The sequence below is a fragment of the Salmo salar genome, chromosome ssa01, assembly GCF_905237065.1.
Source record: "Salmo salar chromosome ssa01, Ssal_v3.1, whole genome shotgun sequence".
NCBI lineage: Eukaryota > Metazoa > Chordata > Actinopteri > Salmoniformes > Salmonidae > Salmo > Salmo salar.
The window spans coordinates 172,961,196-172,968,419 of NC_059442.1; positions in this window are offsets into that span (position 1 = coordinate 172,961,196).

Here is a 7,224-nt window from a genome sequence, read left to right on the forward strand (position 1 = left end):
GACAGCCATAGACAGCCATAGACAGCCATAGACAGCCACAGACAGCCATAGACAGCCATAGACAAATGTCATTTCCAACACGTCATTAAACATCCATTTTAGTTGAAAATTAAATATCATACAATTGATTTATAACGGATTTCTTATACATTTGTAAATGAACTTGTATTGAATATTATTTAAAGTGATTTTCAAGGTTTTCCTAATATTAATAATTCAACACGACGCCTGAATGTATAAACTTGGTCTTGGTGACAGCTGAAAATATTTATTTATCATGAGAAATAAGATATTTCCACCCAACCGTTTTGTGAGATTATAATAACCATATGATTTCCATATCTAAAACAAATACATTTATGTAAATTATACATAATATACTAATTTACCTAAAAAATATGGGTTATTATGGGTTATGGTGGAAATGACAAGGTGTGGTGGAAATGACAAGGTGTGGTGGAAATGACAAGGTGTGGTGGAAATGACAAGGTGTGGTGGAAATGACATCTATGTAAAAAATAACGTATGAAAACAATATTCTATTCATATATTGTTCATTGAGAGTTACACGTGTTTTATTTAATGTATGATTTTATTCCCTGCTTTGTATGTACTGTATAGTGAGTTCCCAAGTGTATCTAAGGCTTAGAAAGAGGGCTATGTTCCTCCCAGACCAAGGCATCCAGCTCCATGTGCTGTTTGGGGCTCAGGGACAAGGCATCCAGCTCCATGTGCTGTTTGGGGCTCAGGGACAAGGCATCCAGCTCCATGAGCCTTTTGGTTACTGGATGGGGCTCAGGGACAAGGCATCCAGCTCCATGTGCTGGTTTGGAGCTCAGGGACAAGGCATCCAGCTCCATGTGCTGTTTGGTTACTGGATGGAGCTCAGGGACAAGGCATCCAGCTCCATGTGCTGTTTGGTTACTGGATGGGGCTCAGGGACAAGGCATCCAGCTCCATGTGCTGTTTGGGGCTCAGGGACAAGGCATCCAGCTCCATGTGCTGTTTGGGGCTCAGGGACAAGGCATCCAGCTCCATGTGCTGTTTGGGGCTCAGGGACAAGGCATCCAGCTCCATGTGCTGTTTGGGGCTCAGGGACAAGGCATCCAGCTCCATGTGCCGTTTGGTTACTGGATGGGGCTCAGGGACAAGGCATCCAGCTCCATGAGCCATTTGGTTACTGGATGGGGCTCAGGGACAAGTCCAAACACACGCTGTGGTCGGTAGCATATGATGTCGTTTCTCATCGGCCCCCAAAAAAACGCTGAGGGCCAACGCAACTCATGGTTTTCACAAGAGCACCCCTCTCCACGTGAACGTTTTGCACGATACCAGGGTAAACGTCCTGACCATACTCCACCACACACCACTTTCCAATCAATGCTTCACTTAGCTCTTCAATGGGCTGGACTGTGCTGTGAGATCAGTTGAATTTTGGTCTGCCTCTGTTTTTTCAACCAGAGTCATAGTCTGTGGGCTGAAACAGCCGCAGTGATGTGGAAAGGAACAGAAGCAACTGAGTATCCGCCAAGTTATCTCCCCTGGACTGTCGGTGACCATCTGGAAACACAGGAAATTATCAAAGTTATGCACATTCGGTATGTAGTCATAGCATAGTAGTCACAGCATAGTGTAGTCATAGCATAGTGTAGTTATAGCATAGTGTAGTTATAGCATAGTGTAGTCATAGCATAGTGTAGTCATATCATAGTAGTCATAGCATAGTGTAGTTATAGCATAGTGTATTCATAGCATAATGTAGTTATGGCATAGTAGTCATAGCATAGTGTAGTCATAGCATAGTGTAGTTATAGCATAGTAGTCATAGCATAGTGTAGACATAGCATAGTGTAGTTATAGCATAGTGTAGTTATAGCAAAGTAGTCATAGCATAGTGTAGTTATAGCATAGTGTAGTTATAGCATAGTGTAGTCATAGCATAGTGTAGTCATATCATAGTAGTCATAGCATAGTGTAGTTATAGCATAGTGTAGTCATAGCATAGTGTAGTTGTAGCATAGTGTAGTCACAACATAGTAGTCATAGCATAGTGTAGTTATAGCATAGTGTAGTCATAGCATAGTGTAGTTATAGCATAGTAGTCATAGCATAGTGTAGTCATAGCATAGTAGGCATAGCATAGTAGTCATAGCATAGTGTAGTTATAGCATAGTGTAGTCATAGCATAGTGTATTCATAGCATAATGTAGTTATGGCATAGTAGTCATAGCATAGTGTAGTCATAGCATAGTGTAGTTATAGCATAGTAGTCATAGCATAGTGTAGACATAGCATAGTGTAGTTATAGCATAGTGTAGTTATAGCAAAGTAGTCATAGCATAGTGTAGTCATAGCATAGTAGTCATAGCATAGTGTAGACATAGCATAGTGTAGTTATAGAATAGTAGTCATAGCATAGTAGTCATATCATAGTAGTTATAGCATAGTGTAGTTATAGCATAGTGTAGTCATAGCATAGTGTAGTCATAGCATAGTGTAGTCATAGCATAGTGTAGTCATAGTATTGTGTAGTCATAGCATAGTGTAGACATAGCATAGTGTAGTTATAGCATAGTAGTCATAGCATAGTGTAGACATATCATAGTAGTCATAGCATAGTAGTCATATCATAGTAGTCATAGCATAGTGTAGTTATAGTATTGTGTAGTCATAGCATAGTGTAGTCATAGCATAGTGTAGTCATAGCATAGTGTAGTCATAGTATTGTGTAGTCATAGCATAGTGTAGACATAGCATAGTGTAGTTATAGCATAGTAGTCATAGCATAGTGTAGTCATAGCATAGTGTAGTCATAGCATAGTGTAGTTATAGCATAGTGTAGTCATAGCATAGTGTAGTCATAGCATAGTAGTCATATCATAGTAGTCATAGCATAGTAGGCATAGCATAGTGTAGTCATAGCATAGTGTAGTCATAGCATAGTGTAGTCATAGTATTGTGTAGTCATAGCATAGTGTAGACATAGCATAGTGTAGTCATAGCATAGTGTAGTCATAGCATAGTGTAGTCATAGTATTGTGTAGTCATAGCATAGTGTAGACATAGCATAGTGTAGTCATAGCATAGTAGTCATAGCATAGTAGGCATAGCATAGTGTAGTCATAGCATAGTGTAGTCATAGCATAGTGTATTCATAGCATAGTGTAGTTATAGCATAGTAGTCATAGCATAGTGTAGTCATAGCATAGTGTAGTTATAGCATAGTAGTCATAGCATAGTGTAGACATAGCATAGTGTAGTTATAGCATAGTGTAGTTATAGCATAGTAGTCATAGCATAGTGTAGTCATAGCATAGTAGTCATAGCATAGTGTAGACATAGCATAGTGTAGTTATAGAATAGTAGTCATAGCATAGTGTAGTCATATCATAGTAGTCATAGCATAGTAGTCATATCATAGTAGTTATAGCATAGTGTAGTTATAGCATAGTGTAGTCATAGCATAGTGTAGTCATAGCATAGTGTAGTCATAGCATAGTGTAGTCATAGCATAGTGTAGTCATAGTATTGTGTAGTCATAGCATAGTGTAGACATAGCATAGTGTAGTTATAGCATAGTAGTCATAGCATAGTGTAGACATATCATAGTAGTCATAGCATAGTAGTCATATCATAGTAGTCATAGCATAGTGTAGTTATAATATTGTGTAGTCATAGCATAGTGTAGTCATAGCATAGTGTAGTCATAGCATAGTGTAGTTATAGCATAGTAGTCATAGCATAGTGTAGTCATAGCATAGTGTAGTCATAGCATAGTGTAGTTATAGCATAGTGTAGTCATAGCATAGTGTAGTCATAGCAGAGTAGTCATATCATAGTAGTCATAGCATAGTAGGCATAACATAGTGTAGTCATAGCATAGTGTAGTCATAGTATAGTGTAGTCATAGCATAGTGTAGACATAGCATAGTGTAGTCATAGCATAGTGTAGTCATAGCATAGTGTAGTCATAGTATTGTGTAGTCATAGCATAGTGTAGACATAGCATAGTGTAGTCATAGCATAGTAGTCATAGCATAGTAGGCATAGCATAGTGTAGTCATAGCATAGTGTAGTCATAGCATAGTAGGCATAGCATAGCGTAGTTATAGCATAGTGTAGTCATAGCATAGTGTAGACATAGCATAGTGTAGTCATAGCATAGTGTAGTTATAGCATAGTGTAGTCATAGCATAGTGTAGTTATAGCATAGTGTAGTTATAGCATAGTGTAGTCATAGCATAGTGTAGTTATAGCATAGTAGTCATAGCATAGTAGGCATAGCATAGTGTAGTCATAGCATAGTGTAGTCATATCATAGTGTAGTTATAGCATAGTGTAGTCATAGCATAGTGTAGTTATAGCATAGTGTAGTTATAGCATAGTGTAGTCATAGCATAGTGTAGTTATAGCATAGTAGTCATAGCATAGTAGGCATAGCATAGTGTAGTTATAGCATAGTGTAGTTATAGCATAGTGTAGTCATAGCATAGTAGGCATAGCATAGTGTAGTCATAGAATAGTGTAGTTATAGCATAGTGTAGTCATAGCATAGTGTAGTTATAGCATAGTAGTCATAGCATAGTAGGCATAGCATAGTGTAGTCATAGCATAGTGTAGTCATAGCATAGTGTAGTTATAGCATAGTGTAGTCATAGCATAGTGTAGTTATAGCATAGTGTAGTTATAGCATAGTGTAGTCATAGCATAGTGTAGTTATAGCATAGTAGTCATAGCATAGTAGGCATAGCATAGTGTAGTTATAGCATAGTGTAGTCATAGCATAGTAGTTGTAGCATAGTGTAGTTATAGCATAGTGTAGTCATAGCATAGTAGGCATAGCATAGTGTAGGCATAGCATAGTGTAGTCATATCATAGTAGTTATAGCATAGTGTAGTCATAGTGTAGTAGGCATAGCATAGTGTAGTCATAGCATAGTGTAGCGATATGTTTGTATAACAAATGTGAAATTCGACATAAAATACCAATTATTAGCTGGTGTATCTTCATTGTCCCACTGATCGTCTCCAGGTGACCTGGTAGGAGGGCGTCGATGCTCTCCATCTCCTCCGCTGAGATATATACGAGCTGGGTAGCGGACTGATCTTTAACAGTTCCTCAGTGTTCTCCATTTGGGAGGTCCTTGTCTTGGGGCACTATTCCAGCCGCTCGTCTTTTCACAGCTGCTCCTAACATCAGCTGGGACTTTAACATGTCCGGCTTCTAGGAAATTACACGTAACTCTCTGGAAGCCCATTTCAGAGGGAAGGGTGGAGAGATAGTAGAAATAATTTTTTAGACCTATACTGGGTTGTAGGCCCATCACCCAATGGGCAGAGCTCATGGAAGTAGGCCAGTGTTTTTGAGAGATGGGCCCAGATAACAGAGGGGTCATGCCGCATAGAAGAGCAAAGTGAAACTATCATTTGTGGTAATATCCAACACAGGTGTGGAGGGTCACCTGCTCATGAGAATCACCAAAGTGAACTGCCTGGATTTTTTATTTAACCTTTATTTAACCTTTATTTAACTAGGCAAGTCAGTTAAGAACAAATTCTTATTTTCAATAACAGCTTAGGAACAGTGGGTTAACTGCCATGTTCAAGGGGCAGAATGACAGATTTCTTACCTTGTCAGCTGTGGGATTCAATCTTGTAACCTTCCGGTTACTAGTCCAACGCTCTAACCACTAGGCTACCTGCCGCCCTGATTTCACTGGTGTATTTACACAGGTAGTTCTCTGCAAAGTCAATATGCACAATGATCTCCTCTTTCCCCAGATTCTCAGTTTGGAGTATTGGTGTCGAATGTTGTACACGCGTTTCTCCAACTTCTCTTTCAATCCTTTTGGAGAAGTCCTCCAGTGGAATCTGCAGTGTGCCACATACCTTTTCTTTTACTGTCAAATGTACAGTGAACTTCTCCATGTTTCCCTCTTTGTTTTTCCTTCTCTCTCTCTCTCTCTTCAGCTTTGTTTTTCCACTCAAACCACCATGTCTGCTCAGCACCATCAAAGTCAGATGTTTTAAGCTCTTTCGCTTGGCAAAGGAAGCACTCTCTATACATGCACTCTTTCTTCAGGTTCTCACAGCACAGAGGCTCAATAAGGTTCTCACAGCATAAAGACTCAATAAGGTTCTCGCAGCACAGAGACTCAATAAGGTTCTCACAGCACAAAGACTCAATAAGGTTCTCACAGCACAAAGACTCAAGGTTCTCACAGCACAAAGACTCAATAAGGTTCTCACAGCACAAAGACTCAATAAGGTTCTCACAGCACAAAGACTCAATAAGGTTCTCACAGCACAGAGACTCAATAAGGTTCTCACAGCACAAAGACTCAATAAGGTTCTCACAGCACAGAGACTCAATAAGGTTCTCACAGCACAAAGACTCAATAAGGTTCTCACAGCATAAAGACTCAATAAGGTTCTCACAGCACAAAGACTCAATAAGGTTCTCACAGCACAAAGACTCAATAAGGTTCTCACAGCACAGAGACTCAATAAGGTTCTCACAGCACAGAGACTCAATAAGGTTCTGACAGCACAGAGACTCAATAAGGTTCTCACAGCACAAAGACTCAAGGTTCTCACAGCGCAAAGACTCAATAAGGTTCTCACAGCACAAAGACTCAATAAGGTTCTGACAGCACAGAGACTCAATAAGGTTCTCACAGCACAGAGACTCAATAAGGTTCTGACAGCACAGAGACTCAATAAGGTTCTCACAGCACAAAGACTCAAGGTTCTCACAGCGCAAAGACTCAATAAGGTTCTCACAGCACAAAGACTCAATAAGGTTCTCACAGCACAAAGACTCAAGGTTCTCACAGCACAAAGACTCAATAAGGTTCTCACAGCACAGAGACTCAATAAGGTTCTCACAGCACAGAGACTCAATAAGGTTCTCACAGCACAAAGACTCAATAAGGTTCTCACAGCACAAAGACTCAAGGTTCTCACAGCATAAAGACTCAATAAGGTTCTCACAGCACAGAGAGTCAATAAGGTTCTCACAGCACAAAGACTCAATAAGGTTCTCACAGCACAAAGACTCAAGGTTCTCACAGCATAAAGACTCAATAAGGTTCTCACAGCATAAAGACTCAATAAGGTTCTCACAGCACAGAGACTCAATAAGGTTCTCACAGTACAGAGACTCAATAAGGTTCTCACAGCATAAAGACTCAATAAGGTTCTCACAGCACAGAGACTCAATAA